The 26,896-nt window shown below is 35.7% G+C and overlaps 1 protein-coding gene across 6 annotated transcripts in view; it reads right to left on the reverse strand.

Moving 5' to 3' along the window:
* The window catches only part of ZBTB20 (zinc finger and BTB domain containing 20), an 826,710-nt gene that overhangs the window by 573,472 nt on the left and 226,342 nt on the right, over positions 1-26,896 (reverse strand). For all 6 annotated transcript variants that reach the window (XM_037057415.1, XM_037057412.1, XM_037057413.1 and 3 more), the window contains one exon: positions 14,115-14,159. The gene's annotated coding sequence lies outside the window, so the exon portion shown is untranslated. The remainder of the gene's footprint in view (positions 1-14,114; positions 14,160-26,896) is intronic.

Consider the following 26,896-nt stretch of genomic DNA (forward strand, 5'->3'; position numbering starts at 1 on the left):
AAAAATCCATTCACACATTTGTACCCTAAATATACATAAATACATATATTTAGAAAATTATAAATTATTTTCATTAATTCCTTTAAAGGCCTTCAAAATCATAAGGATGATGATACATGCAAATATTCCCTATTAAATATGTTCAAAGCTAAAAATGTTGAAGGATTTATCTTTCTAAGAAATAAAAAACATTATTATTTTTTAACCTAAGAGATGTACATTAATCACTAATTATTAGAAAATAAAACTTTCTGTAATTAATAAGTTTTGGTTAGTCAACTTTCTGACTGATCAACCTTCTCGTCACCAAATATTTCAAAAGTGACAATAAATTGTTCTTACAACTCACAGATGAATTTGCTTTTACAGACACTCCACTCCCACTTCTGTAAGTTCAGTAAGATATATACTATTAAGGTATTTTTTACTTGTTATTTTTTATTTACTTTTTAAATTTTTATTTTTATTCAATTACACTTGTCCCCCTTTCTCCTACGTTACTCTCCATTGCCCTAGCCACCCCCTCCCTATACCCAATCCTCCCCACATTATCCATTTCCATGGGCCCTTTAAATATGTTCCCTGACTTGATCCTTTCCATTCTCCCCCCCTTATATTTATATAATCAGGTAGAAGGTGAATATAGTTATGTCAATAGCTAGAACAATTTGCACTGAATGAATGAATGAAAAAATAAATCATTAAAATATACAAAGGTAATGTTTAAATAGGATCACTATAACAGATACTTCAAATTTATAAATTATTAATATTAGTTATATTCAAAGAAGAGAGAATTGTCATTGAGGGGTAAAGGACTCAAAAGTAAATATTAGTAATGACTAGGTTATGAAGTGTTTCTTAAACTCTTGCATCTTTTGAGATTAAATGTAATGCTCTATTCAAAGTACACAACAAATCTATGGGACCTAAAACAAATTTAAAAAGTGATGAGGAAAGAAGTTCTACAGAGTAGACCATGGTAAACATTTTATTTAATGGTTTCAAAGTAGAATCATGAGGATGATAATAAAGTAGAAGAAGGAGGCAAAGAAGGAAGAGAAGAAGGGCTCATTTTAATATCAAAGTGCTTTGTTATACTTGTTATACTGTCACTTCTCATTTGCAGATTAGCAAACTGAGCCTAAAAGCACATGAGGGGCTGCCTGATATCTAATAATCAGTAAGTGATAATGCAGACACCTGAATCTAGATTTTTTATTTCTAAAACCCCATACTCTTTCCACACTAATATATTGCCTCTTTGTTCCTGAAAACCAGAAATACATAGTAAAATTCTTAAATACCATGCTTATAATAGAATTTCCCCAAAACTAGTGTTGAAAATGTCATAGTATTTATAAAAATAAAAATGTTTAAAAAAAACAAAAAAATTAAAAAAATGTTTAAATAATTAATGTTATTATATAAGTTCATATTGGACAAAATCATCTTTGAATCCCCTTGATTCTTTTTTTAAAATATTTTATTTATTTATCTTTAGAGGGGAAGGGAAGGAGAGAGGGAGAGAAACATCAATGCATGGTTGCCTCTTGTGCATCCTCCGCTGGGAACTGGCCTGTAACCCAGGCATGTGCCCTGACTGGGAATCGAACCCCAGTCCTTTGGTTTGCAGGCCCATGCTCAATCCACTGAGCTACATCAGCCAGGGGTGAATCCCCTTGACTCTTAATATAGAATCTTGGCAGTCAGAAGATGCCCCCAAAGCTTCAGATGAATTGTCTACTGTGAAAAAAATAAGAATCTGTAGAAACACATGGAAGGCCTAATTCAGAGAGGAGTCGGTGAAGTTTACTCTGAGGAGGTATTTTATAATAAATTATAATATAATGCTTTACAAATTTACAGCCTAGTAAAAGAGGAAAACACTAAAGTAATAATTATATCACCACTTATCTATTTACAACTGTGGTCTATTCACAGTCCTTGAATCTACCATGTAATTCCAGACTTAACTCATTTGTTGATGTTACTCTTCAGCCTGAAAATGATCTCCTTTTTTCTTTCTACTTTCCTAAGTCCTATGTTTTATTTTTTTCAAGGCCCACCTCAAGTCCTATTTCTTCCTTACAGCTCACCATGCCCTCTACCTCCACTGAACATCTTTAGCACTTCTGACTTTTTCAGTCAGAGCAAATGGATTTCAATCTTAAATTCAAATTCCATCAGCTGGTAATGGCTGTCCAAAGTGTTGTCTTGAGCAGGGTTTTGAGGTCAACTTCTGGTTTAGCAGCAAGGAAAATCATGAAGGATTAGGGACAACTACCATGGACAGTGAAGGGGAGGGGGGAGCATCAGATCTACAACATGATTTGACAAAAGTATGACTTTTTTTCTTTTATGGTATTCATTTAACACCAAAATACAGGTCTAGAGTATGCATTTAACATTGAGAGTGATATATATAACATCTCTTCAAGTATGCCATAGGACTCTTGTAATGAAGGATCATGTATGCTTCCTTATGTCCATAGCAACTAGCCATGCCTTACAAATAGGAATCTGTTGATGATAATAAAATGACATTTTTAGAATTCACTCATCATTTATGATTCATAAACTCCATTTATCTCTTTGCTTCTCTCAAAAAATTAACAATGTGAAATCTATTTTGAAGGAAATTTGTAACATAAACTAGATAAGCAATAAATGTATTGTCTTTATCATCTCCAAGTTCAACTTAAACATTAAGAAATTAGTAATACTTACTTCCAGCCAAGATGGAGGCATAGGTATGCACACTGTGCCTCCCCCCACAACCAAAAGAAGGACAACAACAATTTAAAAACAAAAACCAGCCAGAACTGACAGAAAATCAAACTGTATGGAAGTCCTACAACCAAGGAGATAAGCCAGGTGTTGAGGACAAATGCCATATGATCTCACCTTTAACAGGAAGCTAAACAACAAAACAAACAAGCAAGCAAAATATAACCAAAGACACTGAAATAGAGAACAGGCTGACAGTGACCAGAGGGGAGAGGGGGGGGGAATTTCAGGGGAAATAGGGGAGGGATTTAGAGGAACATATATAAAGGATACATGGACAACAACTGAGAAAGGTGAAAATGGGAGGGAGGTGGGGAGCACAGCAGTGGGATAGGATGGGAGTAATAGACAGAAAACTGTACTTGAAAAATAATTAAATAATTTTTATTAATTAAAAAAAAAGAAGACACATTCATCCAGACCTGTAGGAGGGGTGGGAACAGGCAACAACGTGAAGAGGATTGACAGCAAGGTGGTGTCTGGAGGACCCAGTGAGCAGATGGCTGGTGGAGATGGCGGTTCCACATTTATGCATAGATAAACCAGGAAGAACAACTGGGTAGAAAGACAGACTGCACAACCCAGGGTCCCAGGTGCAGGGAAATAAAGCCTCAAACCACCGATTGAAAACACCTGTGGGACTTGAGGCGGCAGGAAGAGAAACTCCCAGCCACATAGGGAAGTTTGTTGGAGAGACCCACAGGGTCCTCAAATGTATACAAAACCACCCACCCAAGAATTAGCACCAGAAGGGCCCACTTTGTTTGTAGGTAGTGGAAGAAGTGACTGAAAACTGGCAGAGAGCAGAGCAAGTGGCATTGCTCCCTCTCAGACCCCTCCCCCACATATAGCATCACAACTCAGCCACATGGGTTGTCTTGTCCTGGTGAACACCTAAGGTGCTTCCCCTTACCACGTATGTAGCAGGCACACCAAAACAACATCAACAAAAAAATGGCCCAAATGAAAGAACAGATCAAAGCTCCAAAAAAATACAACCAAGTGATGAAGAGATAGCCAACCTATCAGAGGCACACTTCAAAACACTGGTAATCAGGATGCTCACAGAATTGGTTGAAGTTGGTCACTAATTAGATGAAAAAATGAAGGCTATGCTAAGTGAAATGAAGGAAAATGTACAGGAAACCAATAGTGATGGGAAGGAAACTGGAACTCAAATCAATGGTGTGGACCAGAGGGAAGAAACATCAACCAGAAAAGACTGAAGAAACAAGAATTCAAAAAATGAGAAGAGGCTTAGGAACTTCCAGGACATCTTTAAACATTCCAACATCTGAATTATAGGGGTACCAGAAGGGGAAGAGAAACAGCAACAAGTGGAAAACTTGTTTGAACAAATAATAAAGGAGAACTTCCCCAATCTGGCAAAGGAAATAGACTTCCAGGAAGTCCAGGAAGCTCAGAGAGTCCCAAAGAAGCTGGACCCAAGGAGGAAAACACCAATGCACATCATAATTACATTAACCAAGATGAAAATGAAGGAGAAAATCCTAAAAGCAGCAATAAATAGGGAGACAGTCACCTACAAAGGAGTGCTCGTAAGACTAACAGCTGATTTCTCAAAAGAGACCTTACAGGTAAAAGGGGCTGGAAAGAAGTATTCCAAGTCATAAAAGGCAAGGACCTACATCCAAGATTACTTTATCCAGCAAAGCTCTCATTTAGAATGGAAGGCAGATAAAGTGCTTCTCAGATAAGGTCAAGTTAAAGGAGTTCATCATCGCCAAGCCCTTATTATACAAAATGTTAAATGGATTTATCTAAGAAAAAGATAAAAAATATGAACAGTAAATGACAACAAACAGTTATTAACAACCACACCTAAAACAAAAACAAAAACAAAAACTAAGCAAACATCTAGAACAGGAACAGAACCACAGAAATGGAGATCACATGGAGGGTTAGCAACAGGGGGAGGGGGGGAGAGAGAGGGGGAAAAGGTACAAAAAATAAGTAGCATAATTGGTAGGTATAAAAGAGACAGAGGGAGCTTAAGAATAGCATAGGAAATGTAGAAGCCAAAGAATGTATGACCTACGAACATGTTTGACCTACGGACATGAACTAAAGGGTGGGGCGAATGTGGGTGGGAGGGGGTGTACAGGTCAGAAGGGAATAAAGAGGGGAAATGGGACACCTGTAATAACATAATCAATAAAATATATTAACAAAAGAAATTAGTAATACATAAGAATTAATTATATGCCTGCCAAATAACATAGCAGAACAAAGGGAAGATAAGGTAAATAAGCATTTTAAATGGATTTAAACCTTTAAAAATTCCAAACCTATATCTTTTAAAACATACTTTTTGTTTATATCCTAAAATTTTTAATCATTTTAATATATTGCATCTTCTTTCACATAGTATGTGCTGAAGAAATCCATGGTGATTAGGTTAGAATTAACTAGAAATACAGTTCTGTTTTATATCCTCCCTGCTAAGCAAATATATTTATCCTATTCCATAACAGCTCATAGTTTGTTATACGTTAACTGCTCATTCTCTATGCCAATAAGACTATGCTAGGACAGCAAATACATTTGGTGTGTTCATTTAAATGATTCTGCTACCCATGCTACCCAGTTGTTTAATAAGAGAGCCCCAAAGCCACCTGATCACCATTATACTCCCTTATTTTTTGGACTAGCATGGTCAGTACTGTCAGGATCTCAATACTGAGAAGAATGAGGAGGAAAAGTATACCTCAGCCATAATCATGAAAAGGGGTTTTATTAATTCAGGCACCAATGATGATGTGGCTACATTGGAAGGAGAATGGAATATAGGATCTGAAGTGCTTTATCTGCTCCAAGACCAATGCTGGATTTGGCACTTCTCTCACTCTAGTGAGTTGGAAAAAAAAAAAAAAAGCAGGTGCTAGCAATCTGAGATACCACATGCCAGCTACAGCTGCTTCAAACTGATTCAATTACATCTGCCTGAATAGTCCCAGGACATCAAACCAGTTGAAGAGATCCATAGGTTGCGAAGAGAGCTAGTCTATCCTGGGACAACCACCTGCAAATCTCCAGGTTCGGATATCAGTGATCATTCTACCCCCAGTCACAGAAAAAATGTAATTCATTTTGAAATTAAAAATTGGTTGCAGAGAGCACGAATGGCACCTTTGAATTTTATGTTTTAAATCTGACAGTCACAGAGGTCTTAGGATACCTTGAAATAGCCTGATTTTGTGAGAATGTTTCTCAAATCATTGGGTACAGCACATTTACAGAACATGCTCTTGGGATCTGGACTTCGCTCCAAACCTTGTTTGTACAAAAAGGGGCCAAGCAGCTGGGAAATTCTGGAGTGGAGTGTGTCCTCATTAGTTCCCATCTGCCACCAGAACTCAGCTCATGGCAAGTTTGGCTAAGTCCTGGTGTACTCAGGTCCAAATGTGGGTCAATTTTAATTACACTATACAGAATTCAGCATGCAGTTTTTAAATCCTTATTATACAGCACAGAGGAATGGGCAGAACTCCAACTAATCAATTTTTTAAAGCACATATATAAAAATTTTAAACCACGCTAGACAGACAGTGGGTGGGAAAAAATCTTATAAATGAGTACAAGGTTTACTTAAGAGAATTATTAGTGAAATTGGGTCATGAACAAGTTCTACTTTAAAACTTCAAAGTGAGAAACAAACTGTTCCATTATTGAGATATGAAACTTAAATAAGGTACACAGCATCCATTACTCTTCAGTCTGAATGAGCAACAGTAAGGGTGTGGCCAGTTTGCAGTAAGTACCTACAGAAGCACTGGCTTTCACAAAAGCATAGATAGTCCTATTTTGTCATTCTTCACATCTAACTGCTTCAGTGTTTATCACTCATGGCAGAATTATAAAAAAGAAAAAGAAATGACTAACTACCGGATAAAAGTAGAAAACAAAGATGAGGGACAGAAAAGAGAGAGAGAAAAGGAGAGCAGAGTGCACATGTGCTTAGGAGCAGACCCTGCGCATGACTTGGCTCTTCATACCATCCACACAAACTGAAGCCAGAATCAACCCATGCAGTCTATGTTCAGAATTCTTCCTGTCCAAAAGCTTCATTAGGTGCAGGAGAGCTAAAAGAAAGACTAAAACTTAAAGCCAATGGTCAGCAAAAAACCAGGAGTGAAGATGTAGGCAGTCAATGTTAGGGACTTAGGCAATGGCATAATGCACCATTTTCGATGAAGAAAATGTCCTTTGGCACACATATTAATGAGAAAAAAAATACCCAAAGTACTTTTCAGGCTTTTAACTGAGCTGTTATGCAGCTTCTCCATTGAAAATGTGGCAGGAAATTCTGAGTTTAAATACTAACATTTACTAGCTGTGTGATCTTGGACAAATTGCTTATTCTCAGTTTAACTTTTGTCACCTATAAAATGGGGAAATGACATCTTCCTAGTAGACGGTTGTAAGGATAATCAATGACATGTTAAATATCTGAAACATAAAAGTCACTCAATAAATGTTACCTATTATTTACACAACTACTACAAGCTGAATTAGAATCCTACATCAGGAAGAAAGATATGTTGGATTTTTAACCCCAAGTACCTAAAAATGTGGTCTTATTTGGAGACAGGGTCTTTACAGAAGTAATCAGGTTAAAAGTGAGATCATTAGTGAGAACCCTAATCAAATATGACTGGTGTCATAAAAAAGGAAAATTTGGACACAGAGCCATATACATATCGAGGGAAGATGACATGGAGAGACACAGGAAGAAGATGGCCATCTATTATACATGTCAAGAAGGGAGGCCTAGGACAGATGTTTCCCTCATAGCACTCAAAAGGAACCAACTTTGGCAAAATATTGATTTCAGACTCTTGGGCTGTGATAAAAATTTCTGTTGTTTAAGCTACCCAGTTTGTGATGCTTTGTTATACCAGCACTAGCAAACTAATACCCAACTAAATAAAAATTCTTTAATCATTAATATTTACCTTTACTCATCATGGTCAAAACTGTTTAGTTGATATGAGGCAAGTTAATGTTATTAACCCTGCTGAGTAATGGTTTATCCATAAATTATCTAGTGCTTTTTCCCTTACTTGTTTTCTGATTGCTGTTCAGGAAGATATTGCTGCATTATAAACAGCCTGGCAGAAAAAAAGGGGGGAAATGAGTTTACTATAATTAAGATCATCCAGTGTTTATTAAATATAATTAGGGAAAATCATACATACACATTTACAAATCTACTTTTCTACTGTTGAGGAAGTTTGCATAGGAGGGTATCAGGCCATTTTACCACACAATTTCCTTCTCAAGAAAAGAAGACAGACTTATATACATCTACTAAAGGCCAACTATGATTGCTAAACCTGGGGCTGCTTAGGATTGCGACAACCTTGCCAATGGAAACACCTTCAGCTCATTAGGATGCAAGTAAAAGCACATGGTTTAATTGGAAAATATGGATTCCTCACTGTTTGCAAAAGATTGGTTTTAAGGGTGTCTGACTTTCAAAAGAGGGATGATAATCGTCGGGAGTTATATCAACAGCCTATCCATTGTGAAATACATTTCCAAAATCAATGGACCTTGTAGTGGATGTGATTATTCCACCTTAAATATTTCTTTAAATAGACTCAGACTTCTAGAGAAACGTAATAGCTAGAAATGGTTGAGTCTAACCACACTGAACTGAGATACTCAAACATAATCCTCAAAGACAAGTGCAAAATTAAGTTTCTTAATGGGTTAGTCTCACACTTCCTACAAATTCATATAGTGCCCATAATAACAACTTTTATATTTTAACATAAGGGGAGAGAAAAAAAGTAATATGTAGACAATATTAGTAAATGTCATGCACTAAATATTTTGTGTACTTAATGTACTTTAATCCTTGTATCTATCATTAAAAAGCTAGACATTGTTACCACCATATTTTATTTTTTGATTTTTTATTGTTCAATTACAGTTATCCCCATTTTCCCCCATTGCTCTCCCCTGCTCCACCCAAACCCCCTCCCACATTCAATCCTCCCCCACATTATCCTTGTCCATGGGTCCTTTATATATGTTCCTTGACTTGACCCTTCTGCTTCTTTCCCACATTATCTCCCTTCCCCCTCCCCTCTGGTCATGGTCAGTTTGTTCTTTATTGCCAAGTCTCTGGTTCTATTTTGATCACTTGTTTGTTTTGTTGATTAGGTTTCACTTACAGGTGAGAACATATAGTATTTGTCTTTCACCAACTGGCTTATTTTACTTAGCATAATACTCTTTAGTTCATCTATGCTGTCCCAAAGGGCAGGAGCTCCTTCTTCCTTTCCACTGCATAGTATTCCATTGTGTAAATGTACCATTGTCTTTTGATCCACTCATTTACTAATGGGCATTTATAGCTTTCAGGACTTGGCTATTATAAATAATTCTGCTATGAACTCTGGAGTACATAGATCTTTTAGATTGGTGTTTCAGGATTCTTAGGGTATAATCTCAGCAGTGGAATCACCGAGTCAAAAGGTGGTTTCATTTTAAGTTTTTTGAGGAAATTCCATACTGTTTTCCATAGTGGCTACACCAGTCTGCATTCCCACCAACAGTGTACTAGGGTTCCCTTTTCTCCACAGCCTCGCCAGCACTTATTGTTTGTTACTTCATTTATGATGGCCATTCTGACTGGTGTGAAGTGGTATCTCATTGTGGCTTTAATTTGCATCTCTCTGATGGCTAGTGACGCTGAGCATCCTTTCATATGTCTCTGTATGTGTGTCTGTTCAGAGAACAGAAAAGTGTCTGTTCAGGACCTTTGCCAATTTTTTAATTGGATTATTTATCTTCCTGGTGTGGAGTCCTGTGAGTTCTTTATATATTTTGGAGATTAAACCCCTTTCCAAGGTATCATTGGCCAATATATTTTCCCATACAGTTGGTTCCCTTTTCATTCCTGATGTTTTCTTTAGCCATAGAGAAGTTTTTAAATTTGATGTAGTCCTGTATTACCACCATATTTTAGATAACACTTGAGGCTTAGTAAGGTTAGGCAACCTTGATTAGATCACATAGCTACTAAGTTGTGCAAGTGAGATTTCATTACATGTCATTTGGACCTCAAAGATTCTAAATTCAAACTCAGGCAAGAGATTTAGAGTTTGAGGATCCTTGACCTTCAAGATGCTGATTTACTTAAGGTATGTACAGATTCCTCTAATCATCTCAAGTCACTTAGATATTAATGTCTTGCTAAACCTGACTCCATATACCCTTAAGAAACTTTAGAGGCTTATTCACAAACTTTAAAAGGCTTCAATCAATTCATATAAAATTAATCCCATTATAAGAATACCTAAAGGTCTTTTAGACTCAGTACACTGCTACCTCGTCTTGTGGCTAGTGTCCTAGCAACCTGACACAGTTCATTTACTTTCTGGAGATAGACAATCAAATAATGAACTCTCCAATCACAAGCAGAAAAAAATTAACTTTAATATTTTTACACATGTGGCATCTCACACTGCACCAAGAATCAAGAGGTCCAGATTCAAATCCTACATATCTCACCTACTAGACTGTATAATGCTAACAAGTACATGAATTGAACTTATTTTCTTCCCATGGATGAAATAAAAATGTTAGAACTACCCCTTCAAGTTTTAACACTATATGATTCCTAGAATCTCTTCTCAAGCCTAGAAGGAGAGGTAACTTGGACTGGAACATTTAAGACAATCTATATGACAATGATCCAACTTCCCTGCTCTCAGGCAATTATATGGTCTTTTTTCAGTATCTATGTTGTAGTAGTTATGATACTGTTGATAGAAACAATAGAAGTATTGCTAAGATTTACTGAGTACTTGCTATGTGCCAAGCACCAAACTAAGAATTTTACATGTATTGGGTTACAGCTAACTTAACACAACAATATATGAAGTAGATACTATTATTTTTCCCATTTTAAAAAAAGAAGTAACAAAAGGACAGAAAGATCAGCTAAATTGACTCGGTCTATACTAATAATAAGTGGTGAAGCCAAAACAAGTTCGGATGACATACTTTTTTCTCCTAGTAGCCTATGTGTTCTCTGAAGGCAAGGACTTCGTTTTATTGTTGGCCTAACCATTGTGCCAACCATATAGTAGGCATCTCTTTACCGTGTGGAATAAAAGGAATTAAGGAATTGAGGAGGGGAGGGAAGGGAGAAAAGGAAGAATGAAAGAAATTATATCTAGACATGCTAGGTTCTAAATAAATGTTGAATTTATTCCTTTATTTTTTAACACTGAAAACACAAAAAATTCTGCAGTTATGCTTCAGAATCCTGGGGCCTGATGATTTATCCCTCCTTGGGATTACATACTATAATTCCCAGTATAAGTTACTGCAGCTGCTGCTATTTCGTGTTTAGTATACTAGCTAAACTATATTGAAGCTAATGTTCTTGGCTCGTCTCTTAATTTCTAACATTGAGAGCAACAGGGGAATATAGTTTAATCTATCTCACTAAGGTTCCAAAAATAATAATAATGTCCTTGATATTGGCCTTTCACCCATTGGTGTAAACAACAACAAAAAAAAACTGGTCCCAGAGGAAAGGTCCTTCCAAAGCATAGCAGCACCCATGAATATCATCAACCAGTGGTAGCAAAATCTGAGAAGACTAAATTAGAAGATAGTTTGATAACAATCATTACTGACTCAGTATGCAACCTATACCATTCATATGTGATTGACTCTTGCCACACAAAACAAAATTTTAGAGTGACCTATCTAAAGCAGGTCTTAATTACCCTATTTTGACTCTACCATTACTTGGCTTTATTGCTACTTATTTACAGTTAGAATTTAGTAAATAGTAGAAACCATAATTATACATGTATACAATAAATACAGGGCCCATTATTTCTATTTATCAAAAACAGTTACAGATTTTTAGTATGATCTGATCCTACCTGACCCGAAGAAAGTCCACATACATTTTCTTGTGTGTGTTTCAGTGAGCCAGAGATGAGGGTATGAGTGGGGGAGAAAGAGAAAAAAGAGGGGAGTTTAGAAAGAGAAAGGAGAGACGGAAGAAAACATGTTATTGCTCAAAAACCCTACAGCACTAATCCTATGCTGCAAAGTATTTCTAAGGTGACAAGTTCCATTCAACCTAGTCATTAAATAGCACTGTGTATAGAATAAAGTAATATATTCTTAAAGTATTTTCATATTCAGCAAAAATGAACATAAAGCATATTGAAAATAGTGTGATGTCAATTCTTTGTTATAATGATGATCAATTCTTATATATTCATTTCCCATTTTAAGGACAAAATATATCAGCAGTCTCATCTCTGTCTAATCAGAATTATGAGAACTAAAGGAACTCCATAAAGACTCATCAAAATATTTAAAGAGTTTTTAGGACTCTTTAGCCTTCTACTTCTAATATGATCCCAGACATGTTTTATTCATATATATATTCATTTAATATTTACTGACCACTTACTATTTACAAGGCATTGTATTAAGGGGCTGTGGACAATCTCCTTATCTGAGCACGTATGTTTCCTATTGACAATTAGTTACACTTATATTATGGATATTCATTTAAATAAAACAAATTTAAATGGGTCAATAAATAGAAAAGATACACCAGCTCTAAAATATTATGTTACTGAGTGCGGGCCTGCAAACCCAACAATCTTGGTTCGAATCCCAGTCAGGGCACATGCCTGGGTTGCAGGCCAGTTCCCAGCAGGGGACGCATGAGAGGCAACCATGCATTGATGTTTCTCTCCCTCTCTCCCCTTCCCCTCTAAAGATAAATAAATAAAATCTTTAAAAAATAAAATTAATAAAATAAAAATATTATGTTACTAAACACTGATAGAAATGCCTTAGCATTTTTAATATGTTAATGAAAAAAATGCCAGTCATTTGAAAAAGTTTTTAACATGGGGAATTAGGGATTGCCAAATAAATTATTTAACTAAATATTTTTACATTGAGTTGAGCTTTTAATATTGCATTATAGAAGTCAACTAGTTAAGATACAATCTATAATAGCTTGTCTATATTAAAAATATATGTATGGGTCAAAAACTACACAGAATGATTAACAAACAGAAACAGTATCACTGACAGCAGCACTTAGGAAAACACCAGACACCTGGAATTTGATGAAAGGATAATATTTCAGCCTATAAACTACATCTTGACTATATCCCCTTTTCTAACATTGCTATTTGATTTTAACTTTTTCTTCTTCCTCACTTCCACTCAACTACAACAGAGACACATGCCCAAATCAAGAATTCATCTTACAATATACACTTAAATTTTCTGAATATGCCCCATGTGTCCACTAATAGCCAAATGCTTTCAAATCTGTTCAGCTAAATGGATCAATAACTACATCCAGCATCACACAGTGGAGTTGCCAACATGGCAAAATTGAGCCAAAAACAAAATGTGTCTACCAGGACAAAAATTATTACCAACCCATTTATCTGTAGAGATCTACTCTCCCCAGGTATCCTTTAGACAAGTTAACATAAATATTATCTAGGGGAGTGACCTAAAAAATATTTGAGACTCAGAATGAAGGATTTGGAGAAAATATTTGGGAGCTAAATCAGTCATTTTTATAATAAATCAATGTAATCCTTCAAGGTCTACATCAAGTAACGATCTTTCAAACTCAGAGTAAACAAAATACGTAACAGCACAAGCAAACTGCTAACACGTTTCTCTGTGTGCTCGCTCTCACGACACAGCTGCAGGCAACAATTGAGCAGGTGCAACCAAGCTTTTGAGAATTCCTGCCTGTTGCCCAGGCACCACAACACCGCACGGTTGATATTTTAAACAGGTGCAAACATTTTTTTTCACTCCTCTACTGCTTGAGACAGGGCAGCAGGCAGCACATCTGTAACCACTCCTTACCTAAAGCAACAACCACAGAAAATAAACTCTAAGGCAGAAAAAAAGTTTGAAAATACAGCAATAATGTCAAAAAACAGTGGGTTTGCAATGATCTGACCCCATATCAGCAGTCTATTTAACAGCACAGTTCCATAAAACATTTTCTAATGTTTTACCAGCTGAATGCTTTGTAATTAAAATTATTCTGCCTCATCAAATCTTAGAAATGTTTATTTGATTCTTACAATAGAGTGAAATACAAGGTATGCATAAAATGTACTATCTTTTGAAGCTCTCGATATTTGTAAGTACTCAAAAATTAACATTTCCATTTTATGAAATTGGTAAGCATTTTTAATATATAAAAATGTAATAACATGTCATTTAACACATAGATTTACATAATTATAGGTAATTCGTATACATACCTGTGCAGCTATGCGGCACAGACAGACTTGAGATCTATCAGATTCCTGAAATGCAAAATAACTACATAAGAAAAAATAATTTTCTAAATAGAACCAGTATTATGCTTACACAATTTCTACTGAGAAGGAAAGACTAAAGTGCTTAAAGAGGTGAGTTATTTTACACCTACATTTTCCCCAGAGGATATTTCAAATCACCTTAAATACATGTGTGTGAATATAAACACATAAAATCATAGAGTCCCCCTGCAATATAATCAAAACAAGTGCCAGGAAGGAACTAAGACTCGCCATGCATGGCCTTTGAAATGAAAATGCTTTCACTACAGAACAAGGCAAACCCTTAAAAATGATTTTTTTTGGTATTCTTCCAAGACTATTGCCCTTCTACCACGCATATGACTACTACTCTCTAAAATGAAACCACTCAGATTCATCTAGTGAGAAAGAAAGTTGCTTTTGTAGAGAAGTCCACACAAATGCATAAGTAAATAAGGCAAATTTTGAATGTTTATCAACTTCAGCTACAACAGCAAATAGAAATGAGACTGATTTCCACAACAGGGGATATTAAAGCCACAACAGACATATAATGCTTTACCCAAACACTTTTAGAAAACTTAAAATGAAGTAGTTATCAATAAAGAAGACAACGTAAGTCAAGCTTAAGCAAAGTATGCAGAGTTTACAATGAGACCTGAAGTACATTTGCATGTAGGTGAAATTGTATTCTAACATGCAGTCTCCACACTATGGTAACCCTTAAAAATACTTTATAATTCTTTCTGAAAGCAAACCAAAGTGTTTAATGTATACACTTTTTCTAAGCACCGTGGATGACAGTAATGTATTAAAATCAGTAGTCTATATAATACTTGCTTAACAGTGTGTAGAGGAAATAATTTTGATGATGGTTCAATAAAACAGCATTTTCACATACTCATCAGGAGTGTGTGAACTGCTAAAAAGTTTCTGGAAACGTATTGGGTAATATGTATTAAGAACTTAGAGTTCAAAATCTGTACTCATTAATTAGTTCTAGGAATCTGTCTTACATAACTGAAAACAAACAGATTTATGTTAAAAAGACCATTTTTATGATTCAGAAAAACTAAAAGCAACCTAATTGTCTCACAGTGGAAAGATAATTAAATAAAACATAGCACATCAATATAAAGAAATATTTTATAATGACCCACAAGATACCTGGCGGTACTATGTTTTAGAGACATAAAGGGTAGCAACTCCATGGCCATGATGAAATTACTTCAAAGATGAAAAAACAGAACACACAAAAATATTGAGTGATTATATATGGATAACAGAGATATGAATGATTTTACTTTTTATTTTTATTTTCATATATAGGTAACTCTACAATAAACCTTTTTAAAATTATTTTATTGTTCAATTACAGTTGTCTGCATTTTCCCCCCATCCCAGCCATCCCCACCTCCCTCCCTTGCTTCCACCCTCCCCCTTGGTTTTGTCCACATGTCCTTTATAGTAAGTTCCTGAAAACCCTTCCCCACTTTATTCCCTCCCATCTCCCCTCTGGTTACTGTCAGATTGTTCTTAATTTCAATGTCTCTGGTTATATTTTGCTTGCTTTTTTCTTTGTTGATTATGTTCCAATTAAAGGTGAGATCATATGGTATTTGTCCCTAAGTGGAAAAATTAGTTGGCAGGATAAGAGCAAAAGAAAAAAGTTATACAGGGCTGTATGGAAATCATAAATCTAACCTTTCTAAGTGAAGTCAACTAATTCAGTTACACATAAAATCCACCACATATACCCCACGGTGAGACACTCATCCTCACTGTTTCCTGATAGAGGTACAGCCAGGGTCTCCTTCATCTCACTGCTGTAGAACCTACACCAGTAATTCAGTAACACATTTTTAATCATTTTAGTAAAACATCTTTAATTATGCAGAGTGAAATGATGGCAAGAGCAATTTAGGACTGCAAAACTGTTCAACCTAGTACAGACTAATTATTCACGAAGTAAACAATATTTAGTGACCATCTATTACATGAAAAGTGTTGTGCTCGGCGCTCTGATATGCTAAAAATAAATTGGAATACATCTTACCCTCGTAGAGCTAACAATTTAAGAGTACTAAAAATATGTAAATATATCTTCCTATTAATTCCTGTAAACCTAAAACTGTTCCAAAAAGTCTTAAAAATAAAGTAAAAACTAAACAAAACAAAAAAAGTAAATTAGCTCGCATAAAAATGTGAAGATACTACAGTGCAGGCATTGTGACACAACTGGTATACTTTAAAGCAAGAAAACATAATCAGGTTTATTCTTTCCCATTATTGAGCAAAAACTCCTATTTAGGTAATAGTCATTAAAAAGTTATGAATACATGAGTATACATCACTTATAAAATGCCCTAGTAAACTACTTTACATACTTAATTTTTTCCTTATATGAAGTACTTTTTGTTAATAGAGGGTTATACAGAGAGTATGAAGGGATACTGATCTAATCTCAAATGCCAGAGGTATAAAATTATCTCAGATTACCTAAGGCCACATAAAACATATGCACAATTATTAACAGGCTATAGTTATTTATTGGCAACAAAAGTAAACAGTTAAAGTAAACAGGGTTACTTATTAACCCTGCCAAAGTCACTGTTGTAACCCTACCACCAGGGAAAGAAAAGGAGGGTAGGAATAGTCAGAGGAGTCCTGAGGGAATCCCCGAAGACCAAAGGTAGTGGTGATGGTAGTGGTAGGGGCACCGTTTTGCGGATAAAGTGATGCAGCACAGAGTTTCTCTCAACAGCATTCAGTTTCCTTGTGGCCTGTCACCATAATCGCCATTTGCCCCTTCTGAAGCTAGCGCCACGAAATGGTTCTGAGGTTCAGCCAGTAGGGACAGCCTCTGTGAAGTGGTGCCAAGCACTAAGAAAGGCCATTCATGTGATCAATGATCCGTAGATCTAGGCCTCACAGAGTTCTGGACAGCAATAGTTCTGTTGGGTAGGATGTGGCTAAGTGATTAGCTTTTGCTGTCAAAAACCTGGTATTGAATTTCAGCTGCCTCTCTTCAGTGTGTGGTCACAAGCAAGTTACATTTGCTCTGTCTGTAAAATGACAATCATGTTTTCTTCCCTATAGAATTGTGTGTGTGTATATTATGTTATAGGAATGTAAAGGATCTAGCACAATGCCTGCTATAAAGTAAGCATTGCTAAATGAAAGCTACTAGTACTGTCCCAGCTGTATGAGAGACAGGTCTATCCCTTTACAGTACAGGGCTAACTAAGCAGGGAGTCAGAAGATAGAAAAAGGCCTTGCTTGAAATATCACTCTATTCCTCAACTCATTCAAGACCCAGCCATGTGCTGGATGTTCACAGAACATCTCTGAATCAAAAAAAATTATAATATTAATAGCCATAATAAGCAACCTTTAAATCAGTCTTTTAAAGCACCATCCCTGTTAATAAAAAGGAAGGTAGTAGGATCTAAGTAGTAATATATGCAGCAATACTGCCTATTTTTCTGAGTAAAAAATTAAGGATCATTTTCCATACTTAACGGAAACAATCAAGATATGGAAAATAAGGATGAAATGAATGTAATGGAATCAGGCCAAGGTGATACAGGCTCCTTAACAATCACTTGTGGAAAGTATCACCTTTATATATATTCTAAAGAGACCCCGCAAATACACTGAGCACACATGTAATGCAAAGTTTAAAAAAATATTGCACTCAGTTTTTCTCTTAGGGTTTGGAACTCATAAATGAATGCATACTGCTGTCATTCTAGTGCTCATTTCTGCTTTAATTTGGAGGGTAGCACAGATCCAGATTTGTTAAGTGCCATCTTCAGATTCCCACGCAGTTATCTAATCTCTAAAATTGTTTGGGTCATGTGAGGGTGAAGTTACTCTCAGCACCATTCCAAATGGAGATACACCACAGACAATTTTTTTAAGTGCTTTTCACTTACTTCTAGGTTGGCACAGCTGTGTTCCCCAGTGAGCACTGAATAGGTCCAACACTATGCTGTGAAGTTTAGGAAAGTTTATCTGTCCTCCACAATAGCTGGCTGGAGATGGAAGAGGGGGTTCTTAATGGTGTCTCTTGAGCCACTAATAAATCTTATAGCTAATTCACTCAAGACACTGAATAGGGGCTTGGGCTGGGTCTGGAAGGATAGTAGCTCCATCAAAGGGCTCTGAATCTAAATTTAGATTTAAAAACATTTCCCTTATGACTGAATAAGCATCCTCATGAACATTTTAAGTACTTTACATTTTAAATGTGATCTATTTTGAGAAGAGATACTATGTAATCCTAAATACTTTAATTTTATTTAATATGTATTTACCTTTTCTAGACCCACTAATAAGGACTTCTATCATTATTATATTGTTATTATAAAATACAAACTTTAATCATCCATCAATCCAATTTAATTTTTAAAAATTGTGGTGCCTCAACTTGGGTGTGGTTTATTTGAACAGAAAGACTATATAAAGACTAAAAAGAACTGTAATTTTAAAAGTAGACCTGAAAAACTTATGCTTGATTTTGCAAATTACTGAGACTTGCCCTTCATGCTTAAAAAATCTATCTTTCTATCATAAAAAGAAAATATGAGAAGCAACAGTTATCTATTTATCAACTCTGTGAAATGGAAACAGATAAAGTGCAATAAGGAATAAAGAAGAAAATTACTTAAAAAAAAAAAACAACACCCCTTAATCCAAGGGCACAGCTGGTCTGTCTAGACCTTAGGTCAAACCAGCCATAAGAAAACTACAAAATGCATAAATAACTAAATTTATTTTAAAATGCTACATTTGAATTTTCTAGCGTTAATGACTACCACTTAAAATGAAAATTTTAATATCAAACTTTATGTGTAAACATCACGAATTTGAATTCTCAAGTAGAAACCTGAACTACAAGGCACTGTATGTTAATAACTCTCTTTATGCTGCAATCCCTACTTCACAGTATATTAAAGAAAAAATATATTAATTAGCTGATTTTTTAAAACTTCTTATGTGAAAAGTTGAAGAAGAGCTAGTCAGGATAATGAGCAAAACTAAAATTTAGATTAACATTAAGATTTATATTTCTAAAATATTCTCAACTTGAAGTTGTAACTATAAAAAGGAATTATTTGTTTCTGGGGAATGTGAAAATTCTGAACTGCTTGTACAAATGCATCTCTTGGGTCTTAGTTTAAGTGTGATCTCCTCCAGAACCTGATGTTCTGTGCTTAATCTTGTTCTAATAGTCACCACACTGCATTATAACCATCTTTCATGTAAGACTGTAAATGTGGAGTCAGCGGTTTTGTCTTACTCATCATTACATCTCTAGTTCTTACCATAGTACCTAATAAACAGTAGGTATGGCTTAAATATTGGTTAAAGGAATTTTGAATGACTTGTGCTACCATCTATTTCTGATGATTAAAAAAATTCACAGTGCACAAAAATTAGAAAATGACATTTCTAAACAAATTATTTTTCAACCTTTGAAAGACTAACTTCTTCCCTGGCTGGTGTGGCTCAGTGGATTGAGTGCAGGCCTGCGAACCACAGGGTCGCTGTTTCGATTCCCAGTCAGGGCACATGCCTGGGTTGCGGGCCGGGTCCCCTGTTGGGGGCATGCCAGAGCCAACTGATGGATGTTTCTCTCACACATCAATGTTTCTATCCCTCTCCTTCCCCATCCCCCAACTCTAAAAATAAATTAATTAAATTAAAAAATTAAAATTAAAAAAAGACTAATCTTACAACCTCTTTCATTTTTTCCTTTCTTCTATTCCACTTAATCATTATAAAACTAAATCATGAAAATCTGAGTCTCAAATGTTTATAACAGATTAGAAAGCCTGTTGGTTTGGCCCCCAGGTGGGCAGAGGGGAGCAATCCAAATCACACTTGTTAACAGGCAACTAGTGTGACAGAAATTGAGGCTCGGAGTACTCTGAAAGAGTTCTGCAGTTCCTAACCTACTGTTTGGCTCTCCTACTCTCCCTGAGAAGCCACTTCTGGCTATTGTTCCTGAGACAGATCTCCCCATTATTTTATTCTTGTTGGCACTTATGACAGTTTGAATCATTCATGTGATTATCAGTTTATGTGTTTATTGTATCTCTCCCCACCAGGTTGTACACCCTATAGAGGCCACAATATTTTGCTTGGCATTCTATATCCAGAATTGAGTTTAGTGCCTGACACACAATAAAAACTTGTTAAGTATTTGTCAGATGTATAAATGCGAGATTTGGAGCAGCAGCTTTCAGTCAAGAGACAACAATTAGGTAGGCAACAGCTACCCCTATCCTTGTTTTCTCTACATTCTGACTCACTCTACCAAGTGGAAGCCTTGATACTGCGGGTACTTTTACTGATTGAATTCCATTCAATCAGTAACAAGTGTGACTCAAAGTGATTCCAGGTAGGTTGGAGAAATGAAATGAAAGCAACTGTGAAAAAAAAGAATTGCAGTAGAGTTTTCATGATACCAAGTTTCTCTGCCCATGCATTTTGTGCTTATCCGACAGTGGCTACCAACATGGGCAGAGAAACTTGGTATCATGAAAACTCTACTGCAATTCTTTTTTTCACAGCTGCTTTCATTTCATTTCTCCTAGACCATCTAGGAGAAGCAATAGAATTAATAATGAGGATAGCTACTACTTCCAATTAGGAGTTTGTGGGTTGAATTTTAGCTTACTAACTGCATATCCCAGGGGTAACTTACATAAACTCCCTAATATTAAGTTTTATTTTATTTAATATGCGAGTGTTTCCTCTGATACCATAGAGTTTTTAACAGCAATTGAATGAGGATATATATATATGAAAGCAGCTGCTAGTATAATTTGTGGCATTTAGAAGAAAGACTCACTACAAATTAGTTCCTTTACATTGGCTAGCCAATATCTACAGAAAGATAAAGATGAATTGACTAAAAGGCCAGGAGCAGGCATTTCAGGTAGAGAAAAATGGAAGAAACAGGGCTCAAAGCCTGACAAAAAGTTAAGTAGGTGTTAAGGACAACAAGCTATAAAAAACAGTAAATGAGAAAGTTGTAGAAATATAACACCGGTCAGAAATAGAAAGAGATTTAACATTATAGAAAAATTGCCAAGAAATCTATTAGCTTTTCCCTTAGGTGACACGGTCTTCCCCTCATATAAATAAAATAATTGCTATTATAATACTTAGGAGAAAAATCAACTGAAATGTCCATTACACACATCAGAGATTTAACATTCTTCACATGGTTTCACATGCTGGAAACTCAGCCTGTGTAAATATAGCCATGAACTTTATTATTTACTGTGATAAAGTAACAGCACATCCTCTTCTATGTACTACCTGCAGCATTATGAAAAACAAATGTGTACTTGCTCTTTAGGTACAGTTAACAAGGCAGCTGAATGTAGAGTCAGGCCCTTTCTTTGCATTTTGTGCTTATCCGACAGTGGCTACCAACATGGGCAGAGAAACTTGGTATCATGAAAACTCTACTGCAATTCTTTTTTTTCACAGTTGCTTTCATTTCTTCACTACTTTAGTCAAACTTATGTCAGCTCCCTCAATAAAAGTATTTCGTAAGTCATTATCTTTCTAGTCCGTTTGTAAGTCTGAGTGTGTGTGTATTCTTTCCTTTGTTCTTTGATAAAGAGAGTAAGAAGTGTTAGATACATTGCTTATCAAAAGTAGCCACTATGCCTCCTTACTTCAAGAGTTGCCCACCTCCTACCAATAAAGTCATCAAAAAGTCTGTTTGAATTCACAGCCTTTATGTACCTGTAGTGATAAACCGCTATTTTAATAATCTGTGTTCTCCACAAGCTTTTCATCTTCATGAGGGCTAGAATCTTGTCTATCTATCTTTCTTTTGAAAAGATGTCTTTCTTTCGTTTTTTGAACAAAACAAACATCACCACCTAGTTCAGGGACAGGCACACAGCACAGCCATTGGAAATTTTACTAATTTATTAAACAGATATTTATTGAGTACATACTATGTGCCAGATATTGTTCTAGAAGATGAAAATAGAAGAGTAAAAAAATAGATGAAAATTTCTGAGCCCATGCAGATTATATTTTTGTGTGGACAACAACTGATAATAAGCAAAACAAACAAGTTAAATATACAATATAACAGACAATGGTCCATGCTAAGGAATTAAAATTAATCAAGGAAGGGGGAAATAAATGCTGGGATGGGGGAGTTGGGGTTGAAATTTTAGATAGGGGGCCAGTGATAGTATCACTGAAAGATCACATTCAGGTACAGACCTAAAATACATGTAAATGAGGGAATGAGTTGGAAAGCTATCCTCAGAGAAAAGGCATTTAAGCCAAAGGAATGAAAAGTGCAAAGGACTCCTCACAGAAGTATTCTCTTCTATTGAAATGTCAGGCCAGATGCTCACAGAAATTCTCCAGTTAAAACACAATTGTGCTACATTTAAAAGAAGAAACACACAAATGTACACAAATGAAAACATTCTGAAAGTGTGACCTCACCAGAAAGAAATTAAAATTCCAAGGAGATAGAAAAATAAGGGTTGTGAGGGCATGACATTGGCGTTATTATGATACTACCACAACAAACCAAGAGAATTATCTAATTCAGCAATAACCAGGGAACCTCAGGGACAAAAAGCATGTTTACAATCATGGCAATTGCAGAGAGCAGCAATTAAGAATATATAAAGGATGGCCAGAAAAAGAAAATTCACTCTATCAGGATGCCCTCAACAACTGGGAACACATGGGAATCTCAAAGAAAAAACAAACTCTAATATTGAAGAACTCACATATCAAAAACAAGAAAGGTCTCCCATAAATGAGCCAGCAGACACAAAAATTCTTTAAACCGAATGACTGTTAAGTTAAAAAATGAAGAGAGCACAGTCTTTACAACTAAAGTAACAAAATATTAATCCAGAATTTAGAGAAAAATTTAAAATGATAAAAAATTAAAAAGAGAGGGGCAAAAATAAAGAGCAAAAAGCAGATTTGAGAAATAAAACAGATTAATAGAGAAAATTTTAGATTAAAATTAATAACTGAAATGAGGCTATATCACATTCTAAGTAAAAGCATTACTAAAAATAGAGATGGTCACTAAATAATGAAATTTAAATAATTCCACGACAAGATACAGGGTGGATCAAAAGTAGGCTTAGAGCTGTTCATATGAAATATATATAGTACATTAATAAATAATAAAAGAATAAACTGTTTCACATACTCACAACTGTAAACCTACTTTTGCTATACCCTGTATACTCATGTGTGTGTGTGTATATATATATCAGAAATATTAAAAGAATGAAATCTAAGGCAGACAAAGAAAGACAAACACCATAAAATTTCACTTACATGTGGAATGCCAAAAACAAACAAAAATGAATTAAGACAAAACAGAAAGCGTTCTGGTTGTATAGGTCGGTAGGTTAGAGCACCGACCCGATACACCAAGATGTAATCCCTGGTCAGGGCACATGGAAAAAGCAACCAATGAACACATAAACAAGTGGAACAACAAATTGATGTTTATACCTCTCTGTCCCTGTTCCTCTCACTTTCTCTTTAAAAATCAAATGAAAAGGAAACAAAACAGAAAGAGACTCACAGGTGGAGAACAAACTGAAGGTTGACAACAAAAGGGAGGAGGGTGGGAAGGGAGCAAAATGAGTCAAGGGGAGTCACGTAAAAAACAAAAATTTAGCAATATAAAGAAGAAACACCCTTAATATATTTCAGGAATCTCCTCTGCATCCCCAATTTGTTTAAAAATAAGTAAATAAAAGTAAAAATAAGGGTAAATACAATATATCCTCCTTTTCTTATTTTTATTCATATTTGACAGCTGAAGTAAAATTTGTAACATCATTTTATGTGATACTTGCTGTAGGTAGAGGAAATACTTAATAATAACACATTTAAAAGTGGGGAGAAGCAAAGGATGTAAAGTTTCTTCACTTCATTTGAAGTAATAATCATTACCAGTAAAAGAAAAACAAACGAAAAATCCACAGATAACATGATGCTCAAGATTAAAATCTGTCTAAAATCAGATACACATAAACAAAAATATTTTTTAATAAAGGCAACATTTTCACTTCAGTGAAGATGGTGGCATGGAGAGACACAGCTCACCTCCTCACACAACCACATCAAAATTACAACTAAATTATAGAACAACCATCACTCAGAACCATCAGAAATTGGATTGAAGTCTGACAATTATGGAATTAAAGAAAGCACATCCATCCAGACTGGTTGGAGGGGTGCAGACGTAAATTGGGCTGGTCTCACATCCACGTGTGCTGAATGAAAATTCGGGATGGATATCTCAAGAGTCAGGAGTCCCACAGTCACAGCAGGTCCCTGAGCCCAGGATTTCAGTGCCAAGAGGGATAAATTGCCAAAACTTCTGGCTACAAAAAACAGCAAGGATTGAGTCAGTGGAAAAAACTGCTTTAGTCCCAAGCACTTCCTATTTGAGAATCCACACATGAACTTACTCAGACTCAATCCATCTGAGCTGTAGCACCAGGGAAGCGGCTTGAAAGGCACCAGTGGCACACAGGCAGGAACTTAAGTGTCTAGCATCCAGGCAAAAACTGGGGACAGCTCTCTCCCAGAAAAGAGACAGCAGAGGCCCTTTACTGAACCCTCCCCCAACAGAGCCACAGAAACAGGGGGTAGGTACCATATCTGAGACTCCATTAACCTGGCTAACACTGTTTGCCCCACCCTGGAGTAACATTACATCTTTTAAAATTGGCCTTCAGGTTTCTAAAGTTATGCTTATTGTTCCACTCTTCTTCTCCTCACTCCTTTCTAGATTGGATGATTTCTATAGATCTTCAAGTTTACTGACTTCTATTTCAGCCACTTCCATTAGGTTATTATGCCCATCCAGTAATTTATCAGATAATGTACTTTTTCATTTATACATATGATATATATCATTTATGTATATATATATATATTTCATTTATGTATATATATATACATATTTATTTTTATTTCTCCATTGAGATTTCCTACCTTTTTATTCATTTCTACCATATTTTCTTTTATTCATTTGGCATAGTTGTAACAGCTGCTTAATTTTCCTTCCTGATATTTCCAATATCTAAGTCATTTCAAGAATGTCATCTATTGATTTTACTTTTCCTTGGAAAAGGATTACAGTTTACTGTTTCTTTGCTTGTTTTTTGTCAACTAATTTTGGATTTTATTTTAGATACTGTCAATGTAATTATGGATATTCTGGATTGTGTTATAGAAAGCCAGACACCGCTAATAATTTTCTTTCACTGGGCAATTCACCTGCCTAGTCTGAAACCTTAACTCTGCCCTGTTAAGTCTGCCTTATACATACATGTGTGTGGTTCAAGGGTTGGCCAAAGAGTTAGGCAAAATTTATACACAAAATTTGAAGTTCCCCATCTCTGTCTCTTTTGTTTCCTGTGTTACCCCGCACTCTCTGTTATCACTGTTACTACCCAAGTTCCTCTACAAAAACCAGTGGGCTTTCTTTTGAAGTTTAGTTCCCCTATGTTGCCACTACAACTTCAGATACTTGCAGGAATTCACTTTACCCCATCAGGTGCTTCCTCTAAATTACATCCCCTCTCTAAAGTCTTCCTACTATTGTTCATCCTCTAAACCTTCAGCTGGCTGTATTATATTTTGTTTTGCTTGTTTTGTTTTTCGTTTTGTTCAGTATTTATTGTTGTTATTTGTAGGTAGGACATTTGATTAGAAGTTTATTTCTCCACAACAGAACCACAACTCTTGTGTTATGATTAATTCTGGGAATAGAAAGCTCAAAAAGGCACCAAGAAGTACAGAAAAGAACTGACACAAAAAGGGCTACAAACATGTCAACTGAGTCTTAGAAAAACCTGAACAATGACCCCTGCAGAAAAGGGAGAAAGAAATGGGCAATAGATTTAAAGGACTATGTGCCACCAAATAGGTAAGAATGAAAGTGAAATTTATATGCATCAAATTCTCAAAAGAATTGGAGGTGGAAAAAAATGGCAGTCAAATGTTTCAAGGCCAATACTCATCAGAACCCAGAACAAAAGTAGAAGAATAAATTAATAAAAAAGAATCTCTATTCAAAGTTTCTTTGTCTAGGTTTTCAGTAACCCACAACAGATCTCAAAGTTTGTAAAACAATCTCAAGAACTGGCAATGATTAAGTTCCCAACTAAATTATATTGTGTAAATTTTAAAAAGCACACACTCAACTGTAAATTTTTTTTAAATTAGCAAAAGCACATTCGCCATAGAGATGAAAAATAGAGCCAAATCATCTCAGTCATTGAAAGATCTGTTCTTAGATTTGATTTATAGGACAAAGGAACATCAGGTAGTAGAAGAAAAGAAGATCTCATTTAAAGCTCAGCAAGAACCTAATTTCTGGACTTCTCGCCAAGATGGAGGTGTAGGTAGAAACACTGTGTCTCCTCACACAACCAAAAGAAGGACAACAACAAATTTAAAAGCAAAAAACAAAAAACAACCAGAACTGATAGGAAATCATACTGGGACAGAGACGGACAGCCAGGCGGAGAGGACTCCAGGTAAGGCAGCAGCTAGAGGACTTGGGGCAGGCCAGATGGTGGCTTGTGGACCTGCAAGGCAGTGGAGTATGGACTGGGCGGTCCCACAATCACTCACAGACAAACTGGGAGGAACAACTGGGGATCGAGACAGACCAAGAAATCTAGAGTTTCAATGCC

The sequence above is a fragment of the Sturnira hondurensis genome, unplaced genomic scaffold (genome assembly GCF_014824575.4).
Source record: "Sturnira hondurensis isolate 20B ecotype Veracruz unplaced genomic scaffold, ASM1482457v3 Scaffold0009719, whole genome shotgun sequence".
NCBI lineage: Eukaryota > Metazoa > Chordata > Mammalia > Chiroptera > Phyllostomidae > Sturnira > Sturnira hondurensis.